The sequence below is a fragment of the Marmota flaviventris genome, chromosome 3 (genome assembly GCF_047511675.1).
Source record: "Marmota flaviventris isolate mMarFla1 chromosome 3, mMarFla1.hap1, whole genome shotgun sequence".
NCBI classification, from domain to species: domain Eukaryota; kingdom Metazoa; phylum Chordata; class Mammalia; order Rodentia; family Sciuridae; genus Marmota; species Marmota flaviventris.
The window spans coordinates 127753639-127781481 of record NC_092500.1 but is presented as its reverse complement, the minus strand read 5'-3'; the positions used below and the strand labels follow the sequence as shown (position 1 = coordinate 127781481).

General features: G+C 38.8%; 1 pseudogene; it reads right to left on the bottom strand.

Annotated features, from left to right (window-relative positions):
- LOC114083874 (homeobox protein OTX2 pseudogene) lies at positions 1-26881 on the bottom strand (annotated as a pseudogene).
- Positions 26882-27843: the final 962 nt, after the last annotated feature.

Here is a 27843-nt window from a genome sequence, read left to right as displayed (position 1 = left end):
TCACAAAACCTGGAATTTCCATGAGGATGTCTGATCTTTATAATCCAAGCAGTGAGCATTGAAGTTAAGCTTCCAGGAGGCAGTTTGGTTCTTATAATCCAAGCAATCAGTGGTTGAGTTAAAACCCAAGCTTGAAGCTCCTTATTCCTGGATGGAAAGAGAAGCTGGGGACTGATTGAGATGGCTGGTAACTGCATTGGTACCCGTGGGACTCAGTGTGGCTCCTGGTCCACGAAGCTGGTGATGCATAGGGGTCAAATAAGATCCACAGTCCATGCCCCCAAAGTAGGAAGTTGAGCCAGCATATCCTTGACTATAACCTGAAGCCTGAGTATAGGTCATGGGATAGGACCTCTGCATGCAGGAAGAGGAGGTGCACAAGGGATCTGACAGTGGGGAGATGGAATCTGGCCTCCAGATAGACACTGGAGCACTGCTGCTGGCAATGGTAGGGACTGAGGTGCTAGAGGGGGGAGTGAACTGGCCACTTGTTCCACTCTCTGAACTCACTTCCCCAGCTGGAGATGTCTTCTTTTTGGCAGGTGTCACTTTATTTTGACCTCCATTTTGTTGTTGCTGCTGCTGTTGGCGGCACTTTGCTCTTCCATTCTTAAACCATACCTGCATCCTGGATTCGGGCAAGTTGATTTTTAGCGCCACTTCTTCCTGCATGAAGATGTCTGGGTACCAGGTCTTGGCAAACAGTGCTTCTAGGATGTCTAGTTGAGCTCAGGTGAATTTCGTCCTCTCCCGCTGTTTCGGGGTGGGGGGGGGGGTGAGGATTGGGGGTTGGTTGCGGGACGCGAAGCCCAGGGCCCTTTAGGGTGGGGGAGCAGTTTCTCAGTCACAGGAGTTTCCGCAGGTCCTCTGACTATCCCACCTTCCCCCCCTCTTCTCCTCTACTCTTCCCAATGCTCTCCCCTCCGCTTCCAGGGCCTGGGCTCCTGAGACTCAGGACATACTGTCCTTTTCAGAGTAGCACCCAATTCTGAAATGCAGCAAGAATTTTTAAAATTGGGGTTATTGGTGGGGAAATATTAATTAGTGATTTTTTATAGTGCTATAATTAAATCCAGGGCCTCAAGCACGATAAGCAGGTACTCTCCCTGAGCTCCTTCCCCAATCCGATTTTATTCTTATTTTGAGACAAAGTCTTGCTAAATGGTCCAGGCTGGCCTCCAACTTACAATTCTGCTGCCTCACACCCCCAAAATAGCTAGTATGGAGATGTAACTCATTGGTACAGCACCCCTGGGTTTAATCCAAGCAACACACACACACACACACACACACACACACAAAGAGAAAAATTTTTAAAAATTAAATTTTGGCAAAATCTAAACATAGGATCATATTCTTTCAATTAGAAGCACCAATGACCAGTCTTTCTTAAACAGTATTATAGCGAAGGTAATCCTGTTATTTGTTTGTTTGTTTCTTTATTTGTTTCAGTAGAGGAGATTGAATATAGGGGTACTTTATTACTGAGCTGCATCTCCAGCCTTTTTCTTTTCTTATCTCTTGAGACAGGTTCTGACTAAGTTGCCCAAGCTGACCCTGAACTTGAGATTCTCTTGCCTCAGCTTCCTGAGGAATTGGTACTACAGGTATGTGCCACCATGTATAGCATTACTGCTACTTACTAAACCCATTAAGTTTTTTTTATTTTTTTTCCTCCTGTACCAGGGATTGAACCAGTGGTGCTCAACCACTGAGCCACATTCCCAGCTTATTTTTTTTTTAATTGTTTTAATTTGAGAAAGGCTCTCAATATGTTGCTTAGGGCCTCACTAAGTTGCTGAGACTGGCTTTGATATTTTGATCCTCCTATCTCAGCCTCCAAAACTGCTGGGATTACAGAAGTGCACAACCAAGCTCAGCTAAACCCACTAGTTGTGTTTTATTTTAACACAATTTTTATTTATTACTTCAGATATCTTTAATAACCATATGTGTGTGTATTTGGTACTGGAGTTTAAACCCAGGGGGTTTTCACCAGTGCTCTACATCCCCACCCCTTTTCATTTTCTATCTTGAGATGGGATCTCCCTAAGTTGCTTAGGGCTTCATTAAATTGCTCAGGCTGGCCTCAAACTTGTGATCTTCCTGCCTCAACCTCCAGAGTTGCTGGGATTACAGCACCCAGCTCAAACATATTGTTTTTTAGCATGTCAAAGTTTATTCCCTCCTTCATGAGGAATCTAATAAGGAGATAATAGTCTGTGCCACTCACAGTGGCCTGGAAAATAAGAAGATTCCATAAGGAATTAATATCTAGGTTTCCCCATGCAGTACTGGTCATTATTGACTGCTGCTGGCCTTTCCTTTCCTTTTTCCTTTTTCTTCTTCTTTTTTTGTGAACCTGGGGATTGAACTTAGGTTCTCACTCTCACACCTGCTAAGGAAACACTCTACTACTGAGTTACTCACCCAGCTTTCCATATATATATAAAATATATATACATATATATTCATTAAAATGTCATGTTTTTATTAGCTGATATAAAGTAAATTTAGGACATGATGATTTGGAGGTATTTTCCCAGAAATACCATTAGCAGAAACAATACATCATGTATCTGTGAAGCAAGCCATAAATAAATTGACCTGAGACTGTTTGTTCATCAGTCACAGGCATCAAGGTCCATCTTCCTGGCTGGGTGTTCTTTATCTGAGAAGCACTGAAAAGTGACAAGGAGAGTTCTTCTAGCAGAGGCATGTAGTTTCCTTTGTTTTCTAGTAGCTTTCAATTTCTTCATTAGTCAGTATAAATTGTGAGACCACTATTTTTTTTTCATTTATTGTTTTAATTTGTTATATATGACAGCAGAATGCATTACAATTCATATTACACATATAGAGCACAATTTTTCATATCTCTGGGTATACACAAAGTAGAGTCACACCATTCGTGTCTTCATATATGACTTAGAGTAATGATGTCCATATCATTCCCCCATCATTTCTACCCCCATGCCCCCTCCCTTCCTCTCCCTCTTTTTTTCCCCTTTGCCCTATCTAGAGTTCATCTAATCCTCCTAATCCTCCTATGCCCCTCACCACCACATTATGAATCAGCATCCTTAATCAGAGAAAGCATTCAACATTTGTTTTTTGGGGGATTGGCTAATTCACTTAGCATTATCTTCTCTATCTCCATCCATTTACCTGCAAATGCCATGATTATATTCTCTTTTAATGCTGAATAATATTCCATTGTGTATATATACCACATTTTCTTTATCAATATCATTCATCTACTGAAGGGCATCTAGGTTGGTACCACAGTTTAGCTATTGTGAATTGTGCTGCTATAAACATTGATGTGGCTGTGTTCCTGTAGTATGCTGTTTTTAAGTCCTTTGGGTATAGATGGAGGAGAGGGATAGCTGGGTCAAATGGTTGTTCCATTCCCAGATTTCGAAGAAATCTCCATACTGCTTTCCATATTGGCTGCACCAATTTGCAGTCCCACCAGCAGGTATAAGTGTGCCTTTTCCTCCACATCCTTGCAAACACCTATTGTTGTCTGTATTCTTAATAGGTGCCATTCTGACTGGAGTGAGATGAAATCTTAGAGAAGTTTTGATTTGCATGCTTCTAATTGTTAGAGATGTTGAATATGTTTTCATTATTTGTTGATTGATTGCATATCACCTTCTGAGAAGTGTCTGTTCATGTCCTTGGACCATTTATTGATTGGGTTATTTGTTTTTAGTTTTTTTTTTTTTTTGGTGTTAAGATTTTTGAGTTCTTTATATATCCTAGGGATTAGTGACATGCATGTGGTAAAAATTTGTTCCCAAATTGTAGGCTTTCTATTTACTTCTTTGACTGTTTCTTTGGCTGAGAAGAAGCTTTTTCGTTTGAATCTATTCCATTTATTGATTCTTGATATTAATTCTTGTGCTATAGGACTCTTATTAAGGAAGTTGGGGCCTCATCTGACATAATGGAGATTTCAGCCTACTTTTTCTTCAGTAGCTCAGGTCCATCATAGTGAAATCATTCTGGACAATGAGTAGGTGCATTATTTGAAGAGAGAGTGTCAGGGAAGCCCATAAGCATGCAGGGCTGTGGTCAAAGCTTTCCAGGGAGAAGCAGAGTGTAAAGCACACTATAGGAGTTTCACTGGTACACCTGACTTTATTTTTATTTTTCTGTAATGGGGATTGAACCTACAATGCTTAACCACTGAGCAACATCCCCAGCCATTTTTATTTTTATGTTTTTAAATTTTGAGACAGGCTATCACTAAGATGCTTAGTGCTTGCTAATTTTCTGAGGCTGGCTTTGTACTTGCGATCCTTTTGCCTCAACCTCCAGAGTGAGGCAGTGTGATTACAGGCAGGCATGTGCCAGTACACTGGGTTGACTTTATTTTTTATTTTTTTTGAGAAGGGGTCTAGCCATGTTGCCCAGGATAATCTCAATCTCCTGCCTCAGCTTCTCAAGTAGCGGGAATATAGTCATGCACAACTGCACCAGGCTGTTCTAGAGGCCAGCCACTTCTATCTCCAGAGTTAATGCCCCTTTTCAAGGAGAATTGGAAAGGATACTGGTTTTATACTCAGGGCCCATGGTCACATTTCCAGGAAAGACAAAGGGGTCAGGTTCCAGAGTCAGGCTTTTGATCACTACAGGGTCCTTACCTTGGTTACAGTTATCCCAGTAAAAGGTAATGATTCAGACAGACAATTTCAAAGACCTCAGGATCCCAGAGAAGGGGCTCAGGGCACTCAGGATCAGGTCCCTGTAGGGATGCATTGCAAAGGATGCATTAGCACTGGCAAAATTTTTCATCTATTAATGTATTATTCATATAGTGTTAAAGTCTGATTCTATCAACTCTGTTCCAGGATTTTATTTCATTTTCTGTTTTAAATGAGATCTTGTCTTTTTTTTTTTTTTTCTTTTTTCTTCTCTCTACTTAAAGGATAGAAACCAGGGGCTCAAGTATGTTAGGCAAGCACACTACACTGAGCTACATCTCTGGCCCTTTTTTCTTTTGAGAAAGGGTATTACTAAGTTGCCAGGGGTTGGCCTCCAGCTTGTGAACCTCTTGCCATTCACTCAAGTTGGTGGAATTACAGGCTTGCTCCACTGTGCCCAGCTAGATCTTATGAAATTTTTTAGTACCAGGAATTGAATCTAGGGGTGCTTAAACACCGAGCTACATCTCCAGCTATATATATATTATTGTTAATATTTATCTGTACATATGATATTTCAATATATTTACACATTAGGTAATGTTTCAATCAGATAATATTCAACATGTCTATTTCTTTAACATTTATCATTTCTTTATGATGAAAACATTCAAACTCCATTCTTCCAGGTTTTTAAAATGTATAGCACATTATAATTATCTACAGTCTACTCAGCAATGGCACACCAGAAATTGGCTTATTTCATTTAACATAATGACCTCCAAGTTCTAACCATGTTGAAAAAGGACAGAATTGCATTCTCCCTCATAGATAAAGAATAGTCTATGGCATATTTATACCGATTTTCTTTACCTATTCATCACTTGATGGACATTTAGGTTCATTTCTTAGCTATTTTTGAATAGTGCTGTGTTAACATGTGAATGCAGATATCTCTTCACTGATATTATTTCCTTTGGATATATTCCTCATGGTGGAATAGCTAAATCTTAAAGTATTTTTGTGGGTTTTATCCATCAACGAGCAAATACTTTCTTCTCAGCAGCACATGAATCCTTCTCTTAAGGAGACCATTTATTATGCCACAAAAAATCTTTTTTATTATTTTTCAGCTTTATTAAGGGTTAATAGGAAAACAAAAATTATATTTATGGTATACAATATAATGTTTATACATATATATATATATATATATATATATATATATTACAAAATTATTAAATCAATCTAACGTATTCATCATCTCACATTTTTTTTTTAGTGAGAATGTTTACAACCAACTCTCTTTTAAAAAATCTTTTATTGATTTTATTTTTTTAAATACACGACAGCAGTGGAATGCATTACAATTCTTATTACACATATAGAACACAATTTTTCACATCTCTGTAATAAAGTATGTTCACACCAATTCATGCTTTTATACATGTACTTTGGTGGAGTTTTTTTGCATTTCAATTCTTAATACACATATATACCATGATTTTTCATATCTCTGACAAAGCAACTCTTAGTAAATACAAAAAAAAAGTAGAGATACTACGCTGCATTTTATCAGACCACAATGAAATGAAATTAGAAATTATTGGTAAAATAAAAAATAAAATCCACTCCAACACATGGAGACTAAATAATATGCTATTTAATGATCAGTAGGTTGCAAAAGATACCAAGGAGGAGATTCAAAAATTCTTAGAGGTAAATGAGAACACAGATACAACATATTGAAATCTTGGGACACTATGAAGGCAGTTCTAAGAGGAAAGTTCATTGCACTGAGTTCATACTTAAAAGAAGAAAAAGGTCAACGAATAAATGACCTAACATTACATCTCAAAATCTTAGAAAAAGAAGAACAAATCAACTCCAAAAGCAAAAAAAAAAAAAAAAAAAAAAAAATCAACCCCAAAAGATAGGAAATAATTAAAATCAGAGCTGAAATCAATGAAATTGAAACAAAAGAAACAATTGGAAAATTTGACAGAACAAAAAGTTGGTTCTTTGAAACATAAGATTGATAAACCATTAGCCATGCTAACAAAGAGAAGGAGAGAGAAAACTCAAGTTCCTAACATCAATGAGGGAAAAAGAAATAGTATGATGGACACTACAGAAATACAAAAGATAATTAGAAATTATTTTGAAAATTGTACTCCAATGAAATAGAAAATATCGAAGGCATCAACAAATTTCTAGAGGCATATGATATGCCCAATTAAATCAGGATGATATACATGATTTAACCAGATCAATTTCAAGCAAGGAAATAGAGGACGCCATCAGAAACTTACCAATCAAGAAAAGCCCAGGCAGGACCCATGGATGCACAGCTGAGTTCTACAAGACCTTTAAAGAAGAACTAATATCAATACTTCTCAAACTATTTCATGAAATAAAAAAAGAGGGAAGACTTCCAAACACATTCTATGAGTCCAATATTATCCTGATTCCAAAACCAGACAAAGACACATCAAAGAAAGAAAACTTAGTGAGAGGCATGTGCCACTGCAACAGGCTAGATCTTTTCTTTTTAAGGTACAGTTATTTTCCATCCAATACCAGATATTATTCATAAAATCTTGAGACAGCATAACTCCCTACTTGAATTCCTTTCAAAGAGGAGACTAGAGGTTCCTGAAAAATAATACTTTAGCCAGGTAATTAAGGTCAATGTAAACAGTAAGTTATAAGCATGTTGTGCCCTTGGGCTGGGGACATATAGCTCAGTGGTAGAATGCTTGCCTGGTATGCACGAGGCCCTGATTTAATTACCAGTATCCAAAAAAAGGAAGCTGGGCTTAATAATGCACATCTGTAATTCTAATTACAGGAGGCCAAGGCAGAAGGACTGTAAGTTTGAGGCCAATCTCAGTGGTTTAGCAAGATCTTTAGCAACTTAGTGAAATCCTGTCTCAAAAAAATAAAAAGGCATTTGGGGATGTAATTCAGTGGTAAAGTGCCCCTAGGTTCAATCTCCAATACAAGAAAAAGAAAAAAAGAAATGATATGATAAAAATGCCACTTTTTGTGGTTTTTCTAACAAAAATCCATAATCAAACTGTCATGAGAAAAAAAAAAGTCAAACAAATACCTAAAAGGGACATTCTGCAAAATTCATGACTAGTATTTCTCTATCAAGTTCATGCAAAAATAAAGGAGAAGGGATTCTAGCTCAGGGTCTCCAATGCCAAGTGAATAGGAAGGCTGAGCCAGGAGGACCACAAGTCAGAGGACAGCATTAGGAATTTAGTGAGAACTTAAGCAACTCAGTGAAGCCCTGTCTCAAAAGTGAAAAGGTCTGGGATATGGCTTAGTAGTAGAGTGTCCCTCAGTTCAATTTCCAGTACCAAACAAACAAACAAATGAAAAAGCAAAAACAAAAACAAAACACACATAAACAGAGACACAAAATCCAAGAGAAATCTGAGAAACTCTTATAGGTCAGAGAAATCTAAGGAGATCTGATTATTAAATATACCCTGGTATCCTGGTTAAATTGTGGAACTGAAAATTACATTAGTTGAAAATTTAAAAAATCCAAATAAAATATGAACCTTAGTTAATAATAACATATCAATGCTTGTTTATTAGTAGTGACAAATGGACCAAACTAATGTTATTAACAGGGGAAATTGGATCTGTTTCTAGGAACTCCCCAGTGCTATCTTCTCAATTTTTCTGTAAAGCTAAATTCATTCTGAAAGCTTAAGTTTATTTTTTGAAAAAACCGAAATTCAACTTCTGCATTGTAGTGAGGAGTTGTTGGATAATCTGACCTTTTCCCAGAGATAATTTACTTTCAATTTGGCAGCTGGAGTTAAGGTAGATTAAGGCACATTTTGCCTTAATACAGTCAGGGATTGGGTGGTTTTCAAAACTGCTTTTCAGGGCAATAGTAGAGTGCTTGCCTAGTATGCACCAGGCACTGGATTCCATCCCTAGTACTGCAAAACAACTAATTGCAAATTTTACAGAGCAACAAACTGCATTTTAGCCTGAGATAACAATCTATTTTCAGTTCTTCATTATTCCTAGGGCACTGGTGGGTTGGATCCTAAATCCCCTTGCTCTGGGAGTCTTCTAAATCCCTGTTTTTGAGTTTTGGTCTTTCTTGTCACTTTATGTGCAGATTCACAGTCTTACAATCAAGGGGTTTTATTTATTTGTTTTGGTACCAGGGATTGAGCCCAGTGGTGCTCAACCACTGAGTCACATCCTCAGCCTCTTAAAAAAAAAAAAAATTGAGACAGGGTCTCAGTAAGTTACTTAGGGCCTCACTAAATTGCTGTCTGGCTTTGAACTCATAATCCTCCTGCTTCAGCCTCCAGACTTGCTGGGATTACAGGTGTGCTCCACCACACATTGCTGCTCTCCATGCTTTCAAATGGTTGTTTTTGTGTTTTACCCAGCTTCACTAGTTGGTCTCAGCAGAGGATTGATCTGACACTAGCTATTTAGCCACAGTCCAAACTGGAAGTATCTGCTTCTTATTTTTGAGTGTGCCTTTCATATCCTCATTGATTGAACAATTTTAACAACAGGATTTCCATTAGTCCTGGTGCTGCTTCTTAGGATCAGACAATAAAATAAATTTAGTAGTGGCATTTTAAAAATCAGATAAAAAGTCACATAGATAATAGAATAATAAAGAACTAGTTAGGGAGTAAATGTAGAAAATCAAGAAGAATACTACTGACACATCTCACATTATACTATGGGAAGGTAAAATACTAGTTAGCATGTTCCAAAGTAATCCCCAAAGTGCTGGCAGGAAGTGCTAAAACTGGATCTAACACAGGTGTATCTTTTTTGTCTAAAAATGATGATGATGATGATGATGATGATGATTGTTCTGGGAACTGAATCTGGAGCATGCTAGGCAAGTGCCCCATCACTGAGTAACATCCCCAGTCCTTTTTAAATTTCATTTTGAGTCAGGGGCTCATTAAGTTTCCCAAATGACTTCAAATTTGGCATGATACTGTCTCAGCCTCCCAGTGACTGGGGTTATAGGCTTGTGTCACTGTGTCTGACTACCTGTGAGAGTTGCCCTCTTAATTCTCAGCATTATTTATGTTATGATACTGGCAACATGTCTTGGTCTATTATTTATTGATCCATTTTGACAAAAAGAGATGTGAGTTAATTTGCTAATTAATTTTTAATATTTGTCAATTTGGAACCACTGATAATTTAAGGGCCTTCTTTAGGGCAAGAAATGCATGCTGGGAAAAAAGGAAGGGGGAAAAATTCATCTTTTTTTTTTCTTTTTTCCAATACTGGGGACTGCACCCAAGGGCACTTTACCAAGGAATCACATCCCTATCCCTGTTTTTATTTTTATATTGAGACAGGGTCTTGCTAAATTAGTTGCCCAGGCTGGCCTCAGATTTGTGATCCTTTTGCCTCAGTCTCCTGGGTTGATAGGTGGAGTACCACTGCACCTGACTGTGGGAAGCCATTCTAGCACGTGATTTGAGTTACCTCCCTGGCTAGGTGAGAGGCACTTAGACACAGCTGTGTCAGAGCCTTCCCCACCCTGTCCCAGGTGCGTGGGGTTGTCCGTGTGGGGGTGTGCCTGACCACTGACCCCAAGAGCAATCACTGACCCTGACCTTGGAATGCTGCCCCTCTTGACCTTCATTGGATGGAATTTTCCCTTGAGTTTTTGTTCCCCAATAAAAACGCACTCCCTGGCATGTTCCTCCTCTCTTGTTTAACCACCACATTAGGTGGCTGGAGGCAGGAGCTAGGAGGAGCCATCTCAAAGCTGGGCAATAAAGGTAATGAGAATTATGTCTCTTTAATTTTACAACTCACTAGTTAATTTTTATGCTTCGAACATCTATTATGAAGCTAGCGTACTGGTCGCGTGGCTGACCTGACTAATATTTCAGCTTTGGAGGTCATGAGCAAAAATATTAAAAAATAGTAGTATGGGGTCCAGGGGTATATTTCAGTGGTAGAGCACTTGCCCAGCATGCATGAGACCCTGGGTTCCATTATCAACACACACACACACACACACACACACCTGTATTAATGATAAAATTTACACAAAACAGCACTGCTTCAAGAAAGAAACAGGAGCAGAACTTTTCCTCAACATGTTTCCCTTCTTGAGGGGTGACACCTATTCTCCATATCTAAAAAATACACCCCACGAGAAGGTGTACTCAGCTAGGTTAGTTGAGCCAGATAGGGAAGGCTTAGAACCTAGTCTGTCATGTTTCCTCACAGATAACAGTAGCTTTATCTGAGTTTCCTATATTAATCTTATGTTTTCTCTGTTCTGAAATCAACTCTCCCTTTCTTTATCTGCCATTCAGACTGAAAAAATGCATAATTGGGTTTTTTTTTTTTGTTGTTGTTGTTATTACTGTCATTTGTTTGTTTGCAGTGCTGGGCATGGAACTCATTGCCTCCCATGTTCAAACAATTGCTCCAACAGTGAGCTATATCCACACCCAAGATGCATAGTTTTATCAAGATTGATACCAGTTTGTGAAATTCTGAGTTGGAAGCAGCAACAGGCTGCCTGCTTCCAGGTCTTGGGACTGCACATGTGGCTGGGAAGGCTCCTGTTGATCAGCCAGGAGGTGGTGCTGTGGGTGGTGATGGAGGAGGCCAATCACCTCCAGGATAGGTCTGGGAGTCTTCCACCCTCTTGGACAGCTCATGCCTTCCCTTAAGGACTATGGGATGGGTGTACATGTGAACTTGCTCCACCCCTCTGACCTTTATCTTGATTGGCTCCTGTACAGTATATAAGCTGTGTGTACTTCCTTGTGAAATGAGATTCTGCTTCCACTCCTCTCCCTGGTGCATGTGATTGTCCTCCCATGAGGGAGGGCTGGGTGAGAGCCGCCAGCCAACCTTTACCTCTCTTGGCTTGTCCTGGTCTGGCCTGCTTTCCCAGCTTCTACTGCAGGTCAGTGGGGGGGGGGGGGGGGGGGCTAAAAACCCCAACAACAGAGACTGCTGAAGTAAAGAGAAAGGAAAGGAGAGAAATAACAGCATTCCAGAGTGAACTATCACCAGACTAACTACACTTCTCTGTTGATCAAGGATGAGCTCTGGAAAATGACCCAGACACTAAGAGAGAATAGGGTAATGATAATACATGGTGCTTAGGTAAGGAAGAGCAGGAATTAACTATCTTCTTCAAGAATACATAGCACTTTTGTGAGTATTTGACTTTGTATCAGATTATAGCTCCTTCCCTGGTCAACATTAACCAATTCACATATAATGGAAACAGTGAAAAACAGGCAGTCTAAAACACCCAGTATCCAAGACACCCCTGTGTCTCCTAGAGGAGTAGTTTGCAGAGTTGGGGATCCAAGTGAGGTCCTCCACATAACAGGAAAGTGCTCTACCACTAAGCCACATCCCCAGCCCCAAGATCGTTTTTTTTTTTTTTTTTTTTTAATGAGGATCAAACCCAGGGACATTTATAGCCACTGAGCCACATCCCCAGCACAATTTATATTTTATTTAGAGACAGGGTCTCGCTAAGTTGATTATGGCCTCACTAAATTGCTGAGGCTGGCTTTGAACTTTTTATGCTCCTGCCTCAGCCTCCTGAGGTGCTGGGATTATGTGCATGTGCCACCATGCCCAGCTCCCAAGATAGTTCTTAAGAAAGATGCAGAGAAGTGAAACTAGTCTTTGCTTTCCTTTTGCAGAGTTTCAAAGGAACTTACCATCAAAATCAAAAGATACCATTAATAAATCTTTACTAAAATATGAGATAATAGATGTTGTTATTATCCCATTAGTATATGCATTTGAGACTCATGATGTTTTACAATAAAATTTTATTTTCAGTAGGACAAACATACAGAATTGTATCTACAGGCACAGTTTTTGGGTGCAGAGTTCTGTATGTCCTCCTGCCCTTTGTGAAAAACAATGTATTGCATAAATGAAAAATTTATCAGCTAATGAATAATATTACTATGTTTGAACTTGGTTATTTTGTAAATGTAGATTTTTTTGTTCTGTAGTACTGGGAATTGAATTCAGGTGCATTTTACCACTGAGATACAATTCTAGCCCTTTTTGTGTTGTTTTGAGACAGATCTCACCAAGTTGCCAAGGCTTACCTGCAATTTGTGATCCTCCTCTCTCAGCCACTGGAGTTCATGGAATATTAGGTGTTTGCCACAGCATCTGGCTTGGAAATATTTTTAATGATGTAAGATTTGAATTTTTCTGTTCACTTTCTTGACATATGGTGGTGTGGTATGAATGTGCCCCTGCTGAAATTAATATGTTGAAATCCTTACTCTCAAGGTGATGATCAGGAGGTGGGGCCTTTAAAAGTTGTTTAGCTCACAAGGGTTCCCCCACATCATTGAACCCAGTGCTCTAACTAAAAGACTCAAGCCAGGTGCCATGGAACATGCTTATAATCCCAAATATTATGGAGTCTGAGGAATTAAGAAGGCTAAGGCAGCAGGATCACAGGTCTGAGGCCAGACTGGGTAAATTAGCAAGACTCTATCTCAAAATAAAGTAAAAGTAAAAATGGGCTGGTGACGTGGTTCAGTGGTAGAGTGCTTGCTTCATATATGAAGGTCTGGGGTTCCATCTCCAGGATACCCACCCAAAATAAGATCTTGAGAGGGCTGAGAGTACAGCTCAGTGGTAGAGCACTTGCCTTGCATGCATAAGGCCCTGGGTTAATCCCCAGGATTTCAAAGAAACAACAACAAACAAAACAAAGTTTAAAAATAAAAACAGAAACCCAGAGAGCTACCTTGTCCCTTCCACCATGTGAAGACACAGTGAGAAGACACCATACATGAACAGAAAACTGTAACCAATCTGCTGGTACCTTGATCCTGAACTTTCTAGCCCCCTGAACTATCAGAAATAAATTTGTGTTTTTATAATATCCCGTTTACCCTATTCTGTTATAGCAGTGCAAATGGACAGACATTGGCTTTTCTTCTACTTCTGTGGACATTTTTCTTTTTCTTTTTTCCAGAAAATATAATGTTTTATTCATATGATATCATTAGCAATGGTTTTTATCTTTTAAAAAATGTTTACTTGTTTTGAATTGTTTTAAATAGGAAATTATGAAAGGTTTTAACAAAGTCAACAGGTAAATTTCATTTGCAATTCAATTAGAATGACAGAAAGTTTATAGAATTAAATTTGAGGAAAGTGCTGTGTTTATTGAGTATTCCCACCTAGGAGATGCTGCATCATTCCTTTTAATAAGATCATGTTTAGCCTGTCAGTAAAGTTTGGTGATTTACTTCATGTTACTTTTTCTTATTAAATTCATGGTTAGGTGTGGTTTATGATTTCAGTTACTATAAAATGAGTACTAATTACAATATAATTGTGGCTCTAGACTAGAATGCCAACAAAACAGTGATACAGTTACCTCACTCATCCCTTATTGTTATAAAAATGTTATTAATTTCCTTAGAATTTTGAAATTTTATTAGAGTTCAGCTATGTCATTTTTTGGAGGATTTCAATGAAATGTTTTGAATGTCATATTCTTTCATTGAGATATTTAGCTGGTAGAAGCGTAGTTTATATACAGCAAACTACACCCCATTTAAGCGTCAAGTTCAGTCTTGACAAAGGTGCACAACTATGTAGCTATTGGTCCAGGAAAGACAGAATGTTTTTACCCCCATTAAATGCATTCATGCCCATTCTAATCAATGATCCCCAAAGGCATCGGCTGTTCTGATTTTTCTGACCATGGATTAGTTTTGCTTGTTCCTGAATTTTACACTCATACACCATTTTGTATCTGGCTTCTTCTGCTCAGCAAAGTGTCACATTTTTTATATTTACCCATGTTGCTGCACATGGCGATTGTTTATTTGGTTGGGTTTTTTAAATTTTTTAAAATTTTGATTTGTTATTTATGACAACAGAATGCATTATAATTCATATTACACATATTCAGCACAAATTTTCACATCTCTGATTGTATACAAAGTAGAGCAGTATGGAGAATACTTGGAAAATTGGGAATGGAACCACCATTTGACCCAGCTGTCCCACTCCTGGGTCTATACCCAAAGGACTTTAAAAAACAGCATACTACAGGGACACAGCCACATCAAGGTTTATAGCAGCACAATTCACAATAGCTAAACTGTGGAACCAACTTAGATGCCCTTCAGTATATGAATGGATAAAGAAAATGTGGTACATATACACAATGGAATATTATTCAGGATTAAGAGAGAATAAAATCATGACATTTGCAAGTAAATGGATGAAGCTGGAGATTATAATGCTAAGTGAAATTAGCCAATCCCAAAAAACCAAATGATTTCTCTAATCTAAGTATACTGATACATACTATGCTAGGGGTGGGAATGGGAAGATTAGAAGAACTCTAGATAGGGCAAAGGGGGAAAGGGGAGGGAGGGGAAGGGCGAGGGTATAGAGGTAGGAAAGATGGTGGAATGCAATGGTCATCATTACTCTAAGTACGTGTAAGAAGATATAAAGGATGTTTTCTGGACATTATTATGTGTCCCCTTTGCAGACTCATCCTCTACAAACAATACACTCAAAAACCTTAATACTGAAAATTCTCTTCTCAGTGTGCACTCCAGCCCAGACTGTGTACCCAGGAACCCATTGTGTGTTCTCTGTCATGAAAGGCAGCCCAGCCATCTGCTCATGCATTCAGAGACTTGGAAGTTGTCCTAGAAACCTATTCTCTCCAGTCTTCCCTTTCCAATCTGTCACCAAATCCTGTGGATGTAACCACATAAACAGCTCTTGAATTGGTCTACATCTTCCCACCTCTTTTCCACCTCTGGTTCAGGCTCTGGAAACTTTGGCAAAGAATGCTAAAATCCTCCTCATTGCCCTCTTCACATCTTGTCTTGCCTCTCTTCAACAAATTCTCTCCATTTAAGCCAGAGACAATTCAAAAGAAAGCCTGATCCTGTCACCTCCTTGCCCTGGTGCCTGTAATGGTTCTCACCTCTATTGGATAAACTCCAATCTCACTTTACACTGCAGGGTCTCACTGCTAACTTCTCCTCTGACCATGGTTTAGCATTTCCACCACCTTGCCAGATGTGGAACAACCTAAAACACTAAGGGCTGCTGTTCTAATTGACCTTCTTTCTTGGTAGAATGTTGCAAAGGTAGCAATACTCACAAGGAAATCCATTTTTATGAATGCATAAGCAGTAATAGATTGGGAGTGGGGTCCTTTTTACATTTTGGTTGTTCTTATTATTTGTGGATTTTTTAAAATTAGAGATTGAACCAAGGGGTGCTTTATCACGGAGTTACATCCCAGATCTTTATTTTGGGACAGGATCTCACAAAATTGCTAAGGGCCTCCATGAAGTTGCTTGAACTTGTGATCCTCCTTCCTCAGCCTCCAGATTAATTAGGATTACAGGCTTACACCATTGCACCTAATTTTATTGTTTATTTTAATCAGAATAGTTTTACATTTTGCCAACAGTAATTTTATGTCTTAGGAATATAAGTTCAAAGTAGTAAACTTCATTTATTTATTTTTTACTTTATTCTATTCTATTTGTTTATTTAACTGGTTATTTATTTTTGTGATTCTCAGGATCAAGTCCACCCTGCTAGGCAAATGCTCTCCCACTGAGGTCCATTTCCAGCTCAGCAGTATAATTTTGATTTTTATCTGAATGTCATTTAAAAGAAGCAGAGACTCATTTTTGAGATTGTCTCTAAAAGCAAGTTTTAAATGAGATTAATACATACAAATATCAAAGTTTCAAGACCCAATAAGGGGAATACTATTTATATGTTTTCCACAACAGAATTACTGGGTTAAAAGTGATTTTCAAAAGAATTAATGGCAACACTGTAACCTGTTTTTATAATTAGCCTCATTTTATCACATAGATTTTGTTTCACATGAACTGTAAATGATATATTTATTTGACATTTTAATATGGAGACCTTATTTTCAGTCTTTATACTAATATAACTTAAAGTGCATTTATTAGTATTACTGTAGTATATAAACAAATGATAACCATTATTTTAAAGATTTTTCATGTAACTTTTTTCTTAATAAATGTGGCCCTGCCCACAGGCCTCTTTTTTTATCCTAATATAATTTGGGTCACTGTGTAACTCATGCTGTTGTTGTGGGTGTTTTCCCATCTCAAAGATGGAAATAGTGATGAGATACCCAAACAATTCAGCCTGTGCAGAGTAGCCAGACCAGTGCCTGATAAGCAGCTGATGGATATCAGGTATCTTTGTATGGACATTAATATTAACAGTAATATGTAAAACTCCACATATTTTCTTTCATATAAATTTTATCTCATTTGTGGTCTATTATATGTTCTTCATTCAAAACAGGACTTAAGTATAAATTTATAATTATAAATTTTAAAAATTGGATACAATTTTTTTCCTTTTTGAAATATGAAAACATACAGGGGTTAGATAGTTATTTTCTTACTCTTTGTTAAAGATTTTATTTTGTTTTAGATAGTTTTAGTTATATCCTTTTGTTGTTGTTGTTGTTTGTTTGTTTATACCTAGATTCTCAAATAATGTTAAAGAAATTACCCATCTTAGGAATATTTAAACCATTAATATTCCTCTGAGTATTTAAACTAGCTGTTCATAATGGCACAAGCTTGTAATCTCAGCTACTCAGGAGGCTGAGGCAGGAATTTGAAAACTCCAGGCCAGCCCAGATTTTATATATATATATATATATATATATATATATATATATATATATATATATATATGTATATATATTTAAAGTATTTTTATTAGTGCATTATAGTTATGGTAGGATTCATTCACTCAGGAGCCTGAGGCAGGAGTGAAAAGTCCAGGCCAGCCCGGACAATTTATTTTTTTTATATATATTATATATATTTAATATATAAAAGTATTTTTATTAGTGTATTATAGTTATGGTAGGATTCATTTTAATATACTCATGCATGCATATAACATAATTTGCTCCATTTCAATCTCCTGTATTTCTCCTTTCTTTCTCTACCTCTCCCCTGCTGATCTCCTTCCTCTACTTTATTGGTCTCCCTTCTATTAATTTATTGTTGTTCTAATTGGTGCATCATAAAGATATACATAAACATGGGATTCATTTTGATACATTCATATCTGCACATAGCATAATTTGCTCAATTTCATTCTGCAGTTCCTCCTCTCTCCTATTCCTCTTCTCTCCCCTACAGTCCCTTTCATCTGCTTTACTGTTATCCCTTCTATTTTCATGAGATCCGTCTACTTTAAAATAATTTCTTATTTCTCTTCAGCTTCCACATATGAGAAAAAAATTTTGGCCTTTGCTTTTCTGAATCTGGCTTATTTCAGTTAGCATGATGTTCTCCACTTCTATCCATTTACCAGCAAATCACATAATTTCATTCTTTTTATGGGTGAGTAAAACTTCATTGTGTACCTATACCATATTTTGTTTATCCATTTATGTGTTGGCACCTGGGCTGGTCCTATAACTTCACCTTAGGCAATTTAGTAAGCTCATATCTCAAAATAAAAAGGGCTGGGGATACAATTCAGTAATAAGCATTTACTTCCCAAGTAAGAGGCCCTGGGTTCCATAAACAGAAACCAAAAATAATTTTAAAATGTATAAATGTGGGCTGGGGATATAGCTCATTTGGTAGAATGCTTGCCTCACATGCACAAGGCCCTGGGTTGAATCCCCAGCATTGCTAAAAAAAAAAAAAAATAAGTTATTCACAATACTAATAAAGTAAACTAATAAATGCTATAATAAATTCAACTTTCAGCTCAGTGTGGTGGCACATCCCTGTGATTCCAGCTACTTGGGAGGTTGAGGCAGCAGGGTCACAATTTTGAGGCCATCCTGGGTAAGTTAGACTCTATTTAAAAATAAAATTAAAATGTCTGAAATGAAATTATAGGGTAGAGCACTTATCTATACAAACATGGTTTGGGGTTAAAATTCCAGTGCTGGAAAATAAGAAGATGGAGAAGAAGAAGAAGGGAAAAAACAGAAAGACTTTAGATTATTTCATTTGTTTAATTTTTTTCCCCAGAATGAGAATTAAGTGCAATGAAGTCTAGTGTTTTCTCAGCTCCATTTCTTACTTTCTCCTTCATTCAGAACCTCACTAATCCTTTATTCTTATTTTCATACTAAGATTCTTGTCTAGAGTTGTAGTTCAATGTAATTTTTATTTTTCTTTTTTTGCAGTGCTGGGGATAGAACTAAGGGGCTCTTGCATCTAGGCAAATACTCTGTCACTAAATTGAACCCCACCCCAGTGACAGGTCATCTTTCTAGTGTATGTGAGGTCCTGGGTTCACTAACCAACTCATTAAGGGAAAAAATATTTATACATTTATATTTTCTAAGTGCTCAAGTTAATCCTATTCTGGGTTATATTACATGGTCAATCATGGAGTTATGATGGCTTGTGCTTCCAGTGCCTTTCACAGACAAACTATTTTAGCTGTGATATGATTCGGGTCAGGCAAACTATTATGAAAACTCATAACATGATTATGTTAGTGTCTCACACTTTGAGCTACTGGCCTTTTTTTTTTTCTTACTGAACTAGACCTCACTTCAGCATGAATATAATTTCTGAACCGGTAGGTAGGCACAGGAATAAAAGTTATACTGGGCAAGGAAATCATCCTACCACAAAGGTCAGTTGTAATCCACAGTCTCTGCTTCAGTTAGGGTTCAAATATCTTCAAATAGCTTGAATATCAAAACTTGAGGATGCTCAAACTCCTTATATTAAAAATGGTGTAGTATTTGCATATAACCTACCCATCCTCCTGCAGACCTTGTGTGTCTGTGTGTGCATGTGTGTGCACACACCCACCTGCACATGTGCTGGGAGTCCAACCCAGGATTAACCTCACCCACATGAGGCAAGTGCTCCACCACTGAGCTACAACCCAGCTTTACCTAGCTTTATAGCTGTACACATTCAAGACTCCCTCAACATTTAACTGTTTATAAGATTAATTTGAAATTCTTTAAGATAGAATCTGTGTTTTTCTAACTTTTGTTGTTCTGTCACAGGCTCCCTTACTTTTGGGTGACTTGGAGGAGGGGTTCCCAGGATTTAAAGTTCCTAGCACATTGAGCCAGGAGCTCTGCTAATTTCAATCATGAAGGACCCCTTAATATATTTTTTAAGTCTTTTATAGAACAATCTCTGACTGGCCAATAAACACTTGGGTTCCCCTACCCCTTCAGCATGTTGTACATGTCCCAATGTCACCATTTCCTGCCAAGAAGAAAAGCACTTCATCCTTTATGTTTTAGGACAACGTCAAGTGAAGACTGGGAACTATCTCCCTGCTTTTTGCTGCTGTATATTCAAAATCCACCTGCATAGAGGAGGGAGGGAGTAGCATCTGTGGCTTATCATGGTTTAATTATATTTTAAGTCTATAACCGCTCTTCTATTATCAGTACTCCAAACTATTTCATTACCTTTGTAACAAGGCTTTAATTACACTCAGTAAAAATGCATATTTCAATCCATATGTTTTTCCTTCTTCAGATAGTATTGGTATATTTTGATTCCCTAAGAACTTTTAATTTTTAAAGTCCTCAGAGCAAGAAATGTATAATATACATAACACATATGGCTGTGTCTATGTTTGTATATGTATGATTTTCGTGATTGAACCTGGTGGTACTCTACCACTAAGATTTTTCCCATTCCTTTTTATTTTTATTTTTTGGTATCAGGGATTGAACCCAGGAGTAGTTAACCCCTGGGCTCATCCCCAACCCGTTTTAATATTTTATTTAGAGACAGTGTCTCACTAAGTTACTTTCAGCCTCCCAAGTTGCTAAGACTCACTTTGAACTTGTGATCCTCCTCTCTCAGGCTCCTGAGCTGCTAGTATGACAAGTGGCAATAAGGCAAGCCCTATTTATTTTGCTAAGCCATTAGATTTATAGCAGCAAACTACCATGCCCGGTTTCTCTTGCTATCTTTTAAAAACTTGTTAGATAAATAAAAATGTCATGTCTTTTATTTCTAAACTCAGAATTCATGCCTTATCATTTTTTTTGTGGAACTGGTAAAAGAATCCAGGTCCGTATACAGGCCAAGCAAGTATTCTACAGCTATAGCCCCAGTCCTAACCATTTTCTGTTTAAATTAATAGTGTTCCTGGACATTTATCGATTTTATTAGATATTTTAAAGAACCAATTTAGTTCTGTAATGAATTTCCTTATTGTGTTGATTTCCCATTGCATTGATTTCTTTGTTTTGTTTCGGATAGTGCTGGAGATTAAACCCAGGGCCTGGAGTATACTAGTCAAGGACTCTCTCTACCTCTGAGTGACACAGGAAAGGAGCCACTTTTTAAAAAAATATAAATAAATAAATAAATGCATAAATAGACTTACTCTGTAGAAAAAGTTTCTTCCTCTATTATTCATAGGAGGAAGAATCTATCAACACATAATCATACTTTTAAAACATACAGTTTGCATTTCCCTTTTCTTAAATTTATTTCTTCATAGAAGATTTGAAAAATAAAAATAATCAAGAAAATTTTTACTGAATAAATAAAACTCCAACCACATGCAATGAATTACCAGGAGTATTTTCTTTCTCTCCAGCCTTTTAAGGTTTTCTCTCAGTGTATATAGTAAATGATGTGTTTATAGTTACATATATTTTAGAGCCATCTTGGAAATCATAAATAAATAGCTGACATTCCATCAGGAAATCATAAGCATCTGCCTCATGCAGAAGTTTCCAAACATCAGTTACACTGGAATCACCTGAAGAACTTCTAAAAATAGACTGCTGCCCCCTATATCCCAGAGTTTCTGACTCAGTAGTCCTGGGGTATAGTGCAAGAATCCTGTGTCTGACAAATTTCCAAGTGACTTATTCTACTGATCCAGGGACCAATTATAGAACCACTGATCTGTATCATCCAGCTCTGAGCAATCAGGGTAGGTTCCAGAGCCAAGCAGAAGTATGTAATTGTCCTCACAGTCTAATAAGAAATATATTTTGCACTCAAGTTAGTAACTTGTTTTTCTTGTTACTAAAGCAGGGAAATTTTTCATTAAAGTATATGAGGAGTTTCATTAGTGGATGAAGTTTCTTTTTTAAATTAATTTTATTTTTAAAATACATGACAGTGGAATGCATCACAATTCTTACTATACATATATAACATGATTTTTCGATCTCTGTTTACATATAAAGTATGTTCACATCAATTCATGTCTTCATATATGTACTTTGGATAATGATGTCCATCATATTCTTCCATCATTGCTAACCCACTGCCCCCTCCTTTCTCCTCCCACCCCTCTTCCCTATCTAAGTTCAACTATTCCTCCCATGCTCCCCCATTATGAGTCAGTTACCTTATATCACAGAAAACATTTGCCATTTGTTTTTGGGGGATTGGCTAACTTCACTTAGCATCATCTTCTTCAACTGCATCCATTTACCTACAAATGCCATGATTTTATTCCCTTTTATTGCTGAATAATATTCCATTGTGTATATATGCCACATTTTTTAATACATTCATCTACTGAAGGGCATCTAGGTTGGTTCCACAGTTTAGCTATTGTGAATTGTGCTGCTATAAATATTGATGTGGCTGTGTTACTGTAGTATGCTGTTTTTAAGTCTTTTGGATATAGACTGAGGAGAGGGATAGCTGGGTCAAATGGTGGTTCCATTCCCAGTTTTTCAAGGAATCTCTATACTGCTTTCCATATTGGCTGCACCAATTTGCAGTCCCACCAGCAATGTATGAGTGTGCCTTTTTCCCCACATCCTCACCAACACTTACTGTTGTGTCTTCATAATATCTGCCATTCTGACTGGAATGAGATGGTATCCTAGAGTAGTTTTGATTTGTATTTCTCTAATTGCTAGAGATGCTGAGCATTTTTTAATACATTTGTTGATTGATTGAATATCCTTTTTGGAGAAGTGTCTGTTTATGTTGTTGGCCCATTTATTGATTGGGTTATTTTTTTTTTTTTGGTGTTTAGATTTTTAAGTTCTTTATATACCCTAAAGATTAGTGCTCTATCTTATGTGTGAGAGGTAAAAATTTGCTCCCAAGGTGTAGGCTCTCTATTCACCTCACACAAATTGTTTCTTTGGCTGAGAAGAAACTTTTTAGTTTGAGTCCATCCCTTTTATTGATTCTTGGTTTTAATTCTTGCTCTATAGGAGTCTTATTAAGAAAGTTGAGGCCTAATCCCCCATGATGAAGGTTAGATCTTACTTTTTCTTCTATTAGATGGAGAGTCTCTGGTTGAATTCCTAGGTCCTTGATCCACTTTGAGTTGAGTTTTGTGCATGGTGAGAGAGAGGGCTTTTTCTCCTTTCCTCATTCAGGTATTACGGTGAATCAATCACAAAGATGCATCCTCCATTAGAAATTAATCATTGTCAGTTAGGTACAGTGGCATGCTCCTGTAATTTCAACTGCTGGGGAGGCTGAAGCAAGATTATCACAAATTTCAGGCCAGCCTGAGCAAATTAGAAAGACTCATTTTTATTAGAAAAATAAAAATGGCTGGGGATGAAGCACAGTGGTAGAGTCCCTGGGTCCAATCCCCAGGACTGCAAGAATAGAAGAAAGAAGGAGGACAATGAGGACAGGAAAGAGGAGGAGGAGGAGGAGGAAGGAGAGAGGAGAGAAAAAAAATTATCATTGTCATGAAGCTACAGGGTCTGCTCTCCATAAAACCAACTATGAGGATATGTTTTAATAACTTCTCCTGGCACTTTTCACCAGCCTATGTGAAAATATATCTTCAGTATTTCTGCTAGTTATTGGGGTATGGGGCAGTTTTAAGAGGGTGGGGTGGAGTATAGGAACCAAAGAACTTATCAGAATTTGAGGAGCTGGGTAGAATGTTTGATAAAAGATCACTACATGAAAGACCTGTAAATTCTTCCATTACATTTGTTTCATTGCAGCAAAGTGCCTTGTCTTTTCCAGAACTTTCTAATGTAAGAGAACCTCTGTGTCCACAAGAATAGAGGGATTTGGGCAATTTTTTTTTTCTGCTTCAATTGCAACTTCTAGAACAGTACCTGGCACATCATAGGTGCTCAGTAAGTATTTGTTATGTAAATAATTAAAATCTAAATTCCTAAAACCATAAAAATTTATATTAGTATAATCTCAGTTATGTCTGTATTCCATTATAACTCTCAGTGCATTTGTTCCAGAGTTTATAATTTTATGCCTTTCCAACTGTAGACAAACTTTCTGTGGTGTCTTTTGGGAAACCAAATGTCACTGTACAAAGCAGAGCATTATAAATAATACATAACCTGCTTTCCCTAAAGAATCATCCCACCATCTTATTAAACTCAAGTGGGCTTGTAATGTGGAGAAGCAGGCTGGGAAAGCATATGCTTTTCCAGAGGTAATGCTATCAGGCTTGCTTCCATATTACACTCTCTTCTTAAATCAATGAAGGATAAGGTGCTCTCTGGCCTTTTCACCTTCCTCCATTGAATCATGTAGCAGGAAGGCCCTTGCTAAATGCTGACATCTTGAAATTGGACTTCCCAGCTTCCAGAATCCAAGACAATATATTTCTGTTCATTACTTTTATAAAACAAACTGGGCATGGTGGCCCACACATGTAATCCCAGTGATAGAGGCTGAGGCAGGAAGATTGCAAGTTTGAGGTCAACCAGGACAACTTTGTGACACCCTGTCTCAAAATGCAAAAAAAAAAAAAAAAAAAAAGTTGTGGGTATATCTCTGTGGAAGACTATCCCCAGGTCCAATCTCCAGTACCAGAACTAGAGAAAAGAAGCTAAGGGAAGAAAAACATACTAAAAAACATCTCAGCCTAGGGTGTTCCTACTGTCTCCCTGCAACCAGCCCACTACTGCCATGGGCTCTGGCCTCTGCCCACTCTCCTCTTACCTCTGCTGGATAGGCCCACCTTTCTCTGACTGCACGTTCCTCCTGGATGTCTATCTCTATTCTAAGGGCAGGTGAGGTGTCCCTCAACTTCACTCACATCATAAGACTCCTACTTCTGAGGCCTCGCAGCAGCATGCAGCTCCACTCCTCCTGCTTATGACATCCACTGTCCTGAGTGCTGGCACCTGCCTGTACATGGCCTTGAGGTGTGTAAACTTTCTTAGGTCACATGGCAGGGTTGCCTATGGGGGGAACCCCCTCCTTCCCTAGGCAGTCAAACAGAGCTAGCCTGTGACCTTGAGAGGGCCCCGTCCTCACCAACTCTCCCCATTCCAGGTACACAGAACCCAGTGCTCTCAGAGTGACAGGCGCCAGATACTATTTGATAGTGGTAATCAATAGCCTTTTCCTGAGGAGGGTCACTTGTGCATCAATTGCTTTGCTTCCAGGACATTGCCAAGAGCAAATGTGTGTAAATTGCTATGGGGGCTTTATTATTGATAGTCTACCCCTAACACTTCTGGAAATGCTTAGCAGTGTAAGAAGATCAACATGGTGTAGCATGGCGGCACACACCTGTAATCCCAGCTAGAGAATGAGGCAAGAGGTTCCTAAATTTGAGACCACCCTTGGAAAATTAGTCAGATCTGTCTCAAAAGAAAAGATTAACAGGGCTGGGAAAGTAAATGACTTCCAAAGCAGCCTTGGCTTCAATTGACCCTAACACAAAAAATATAAAAATAAAATGAATTTTTTAAAAAGAAAATTATTATGATGATATTAAAATGCCTCCTTAACATTGACCTCTCTTCACTTCAAATTCTGCATTGTGTCTGTGTGATTTCAATGGGTGTGTCCACACAACCTTAGACCCAGGTTGGCAGGGCAGATCCACATTCAATCACATTCAATTTGTATTCAATTTGTATTTGTACCACCCTTGGAGAGGGCTACAGTACCATTCCACAGATGAGGAATAGGAGGTCCAAATGAGACCAAACTTCCAAAGACACCTGATCTGTCTGACTCCAGGTCCCATGTACCTAATCTCAGGGGCACTACCCAGGGAAGACAGCACTCTCTGGTGAGTGGGATTCCTCACCACTCTCTAGGCAGTCACCTTTGCCCCATACACAGGGGCTTCTATCTCACCTCCTCTGGATGGCCCGTGTATGTCCACCCCACAAGATCCATGTGCTCTACTGGGGACTCTATCTGTAGGTACACATTGATGATGATGGCAGAACCTGGTGAATGGATTGGGCATGAACTTTAAATGAGTCAATAATAAAATTTATGACTACAAATACCTAACATGTCATGATAAAAATTGAAAAAAAACCCCAGCATGACAAAAAATAAAATTGACAATTTATAAGGGCAAGGAAAGGACAGCTGTGGTGGTGGAACTGCCAGTAGGTCACACTCAAGAGCTGACGGGGATGGAAGTTCCATAGAGTCCTCTAGAACAATGGCAGCTGGAGTGGCTTCTGCATTGAATGTTCCTGTACATCCTACCTCTGGCTTTTTGGTGCCTGCAATGTCTGCTGCTACATGGGGAGGTAGCTCTCTTTCAAGAGATGTGGATACAGATGACTTACCATTCATAGCAACTGGAAGGCATCATTCAATGTCCTCTGGCTTGCTTGCTGGCAGCTTAGATACCTCCTGGCCCACAAGTATCACAGTGGCCTCTGGAAGTCGAACTCTCCTTCTGTGGATGGTATCAGAGTTGATCTGTCCTCCTGCATTGATTACTGATCTTCTTCCAGCTCAAGGGGTATGGCTATGTGCTGCCCCAAATGTTAGAATGCAAATTGGGGTTCTGCTGCTGGAGGCAGTTCTCTAACTTGTGGTGGCATGGAGCTTCAGGATAAAAGGCCCCAACATGACTGCCTCTCCCTGGGCTTTTCCCAATTCATAGAAGATCCCCACTTCTGAAAGTGGCCCCAGGTCCTATCTCCACAATATGATTTCTTACCAGAGTAGGTTCCACCACCTGCAGGATGCTTCTTGTGTTCAGGATCATATGCCAGTCCCTGGTGGGACCAGCATGAATTCTTCCTCATACACTTTGTCAGTCACCCCAGGTCTCCTCATCACTGGACTCAGGCTCACTGGGATCTGGGTCCTCCAGCTGTTCAAGGAGTTTGTGGACATGATCACCTGTGATTTAGGCATGGTGAAGGCCAGGATGGTCCTGAGATGCTTCAGGTTCTTCAGGTTTGGTGAGTCACCAAAACCTTCTGGATAGCTGTACATCTGTGTTTGCACTAACCAGCAGAGGGCACTGGACAGCAGCCAGGGTCTTGACCTCTTCTTCCCCTGGAACCCCTTAAGGACCTTGCATCATGTACTTACCCTGCAGTGACTACCCATTTCACATGCAGCTGGGCACAGAGGGCAACCATGTGAAACACGTGTGTGTAGGTGCCTCCCTGCCCCTACTGTCCAGCCTCTAGACAGGAAAGGGTGGGCAATCAAGGCTGGGATGGACTGTGCTGTGGAGGGATCCAATAGGTTCTAGCTCTGAGCCCCCAGTCACTCCTCTGCTCCTTGGGGCCTGGAAACCCACCACAGCTCTCCATGTTTCTCTTCCTACTGGCAAAGTCCCAGATGTAGGCTCTATGCTGGAAATTACACAAGGATAGAACTTGGGGTTTGCCCAGCCCTCCTCTATACCAGCCTCCCAAGTACCTTGCTCTGGAGACAAGAGCCCTCCCTCTTGGCCCAAAGTCCATTCACTTCTTTACTTTAAGGTACTCCTCCTGAAAATCTGGCTGGAGGTTTCCATAACTAGAGAAGGCCAGGAGGATATCACCTCTTACATTTTGTACCACTCATCTTCCTAGATATGCATAATGGGATTGGCTGACTTCCTGGCAGGGATGGAAGTTTATGAGGGCTGGGAGTTTTGTCTGCACTGCTGCCTAAATGATAAGCTAAGATACTGCAAATGCAGGTGATTCACATATGTTTGTACTACAAAAAAACCCAAACCAGCTCCTTCTAGATGGCGTAGGGTCATGTCACCCTCAGTTCACCCCAGGGTTCCCTGCTCCAAGTACATGTAGGTCAGGGCCTCCCCATGAAGCAATCTGAAATGTCCACACACCTCCCAGGAGGAGGCACCTGCATGTTGCCTAGCTTCCTTCCTGACAGATGAGCTAAAGTTCATAAAATGCACTCCTGGGTCCAAATCCTGGCCAGATGCTGGATACTGT